The sequence below is a fragment of the Castanea sativa genome, chromosome 6, assembly GCF_040712315.1.
Source record: "Castanea sativa cultivar Marrone di Chiusa Pesio chromosome 6, ASM4071231v1".
In the NCBI taxonomy this organism is placed as follows: domain Eukaryota; kingdom Viridiplantae; phylum Streptophyta; class Magnoliopsida; order Fagales; family Fagaceae; genus Castanea; species Castanea sativa.
The window spans coordinates 31,259,538-31,262,353 of NC_134018.1; positions in this window are offsets into that span (position 1 = coordinate 31,259,538).

The following is a 2,816-nucleotide window of genomic DNA, read 5'->3' on the forward strand; positions in this document are numbered from 1 at the left end:
GGAACAAAAGAAACTTGCATTCTCAAACATAAAAGATAGAGAGATACCAGGAGAAATTATACAATTCTCTGGTGGACTACTTCACTTGTCCACTATCCTACTAAAAGACTCCCAGTTGTTTAAAATTGCTGAGTTAGTAATAAGTTTCTGTTTTAAAAAAATTTCTAACTTAGCAATTTTAAACAGTATAAATTTTTTAGTAGAATGGTGGACCACGTCACTTGTCCACCATGTGGACCTTATAATTTCTCGATACCAGGTAGCAGGCGTAAGTAATTAGCCAACTGTTGGGGACTCCAGGATTTGAAGACTATGGTGGCATAAGACTATTTTCAATGAGATTTTTTTTCCCCCAGTAAATTGCAGAGATAAAAATTGAAAGGCCAGGTTTTTTGCTTTTTGGATATTGTTTATTTGGGAATTTTGGAAGTTGGTAAAGATGGATTATTATTTGAATTTGGAGGGGTTTTGGGCTCAGGAATGGGCTAGATGTTTTGTTTTGCTCTTTTTATTAATATTTTTTGGGCTTTTCTAAACCAATTCTATAATTTTAGGGAATCCAAAATATGTTTTAAGAGATGATTAGCAAAAGTAGTATTTTTTTCTCACTCAAAATCTTAGAGGGGGCTAGTAGAATATTTATAGCATATTTAGAGCATTTACATCCAGTCTCCTATATGCCATATGTTGATATATTTAGCATCAAGGCACAAAAATTGCCCATTATCTGGTCTTGTAAATTCTTGGAATTGCAAAAAAAGAAAAGAAAAATTGCATTTGTGCTACAGTGCCATCCTAAATGTATGATGGCACTGTAGTTTAATTGTAAACCAAAAAATGATATTTTATTCTTTTTCACTTTTTGTTTTCTCTCACTCTCACTTCTGTCTCTTCATTTACTCTCTCTCTCTCTCTCTCTCTCTCTCTCTCAAAGCTCCTCCTTCCTCACTCTTTCTCTCATCTCTCTTTCTCGTTCAAAGCTTACACTGAAGCTGGGTTGGATTCGTGGTCACAGCGTGGATTTTGGATCGGCGTGGATCGGTGGAGATCGGAAATTGTGGTGGGTTGTGTGTGTGGATCGGTGAGCTGTGTGGGTCATGGGTCAGGTGGTGGGTTTAGATAGGTGGATCGGTGTATCGTGCATCAAGTGGTGGCGTGGGTTTGGATCGGTCGAGATTGGTGGGTTTCTCGGTGGAGATTGGGGGTTTCTCGGTGGCATGGGTTCTTCTGGGTTTGAACTGATGGTTTGATGGTTATTTTTTTTTATGTGGTTTTGGTTTTGGTTTGATGGTCCTGTGGGTGGTGCTAGGATATGTGGGGGTAGTAGTGTATTGGTGAGTGGCATGGAGGTGGCATGGTGGCTATGCTTTTATTTATTTATTATTATTTGTTGTGGCTGGTGCTAGAGGTAGAGGGAGAAAGAGAGAAAAAGGAAGAGGGAGTGAAATAGTAAAAAAAAAAAAAAGAATATTTAAATAAATTGGGAAAGAAATATAGTTTGAAATGTTATGTGTGATGTAAAATAGTATGGTATAAATGATAAAGTAGCTTTTGAGATGGTAAAATAGAATTTAAAAAAAAAAAAAAAATACCGGATGTGAATGCTCTTACTGATAATATAGAATTTTATTAGCACCTTAATGGAAATTTTAAAAAACTCAGGAGGGCATGTATATATAATATTAAAATATTGTTTTAGAATTTAGTTTTAGACTTTTAAGTTAAGGTCAGAAACATCTTTCATTGAGCCACTGTATTGAAGTGCTGTATAGCAGTAAGCCACATACAGAGTTCAATAAAAGTAAAAATAAAAATAAAAATAAAAAATAAAAATGAAAATATAGCAAATAGCGAGAGACTAAAGATGGAGAGTGAAAGGGAAAGTGATACAAGTCATTCCAGAGGCTTGGATTGAAAGAGAATGAGAGAGTGATACCAATCAATTCAGCTTGGACTAAAGTTGAACGGAAGTCATAGACTCACATCGGGTAACTGGCGGCTAGGAGTACTGGTATGATGAGGATAGGGGCGTTATACACTATGACTGTAAGGCTAAATAAATTTGATTTTTTTTAAAAAAAAAATAGTAATTTGTTAAAGAGAAATTTGGGGTTTTGTTAGTGTTTTTCTTATTTTGTTTCAAATTTCATGTGTGTGTGTGTGTGTATATATATATAAATATATATATATATATATATATATATATATATATATATATATATATGTGCGCATCCAAATATGGCTATTGGGTCTAAAATCTATTTGGGCTCACAATCTACTTGTATTGTGGGCTTTCGGATTTCCTACCAAGGGTGGTCCTATGCTCGGCAGCCCATACACCTAGGTCCCCTGTGTTCTCAAGATCACTCTCCCCCTTTTCTCTCTAGATGATCAGTTCCTTTCCTTGGTCTCTACTCTCCAGAATTGCCAACCCCTATGACTGAATCTCCCTTGCTTATTTATAGTCAAAGTTAGTGGGATTGCCATGATCATTTTCCTGGTCAGTGGAAGGAGAGGTCCAATACTGTTTCTTTTAAGTGAATGCTTAATTGCAAGTGGGAGAAGGTGACAGTGGCATTGGAACTAGCTCCATCGTTAGATCTACTACCCGGCAAAGGCGTTCCCTAGGCTATGGAAGGGATGTCCAATGCCATTACTCTTAAGTGGATGTTTGGTGGTGAGTAGGAGACGGTAAGGGTGGCATTGGGACTAGCTCCACCAGTAGATCTGCTGCCCGGCAGAGGCATTCCCTAGGTGATGCTGTGCACTCCGAGTTCTACCTACCCGGGGGACATATTCATCGGAGGTGGTAAGGC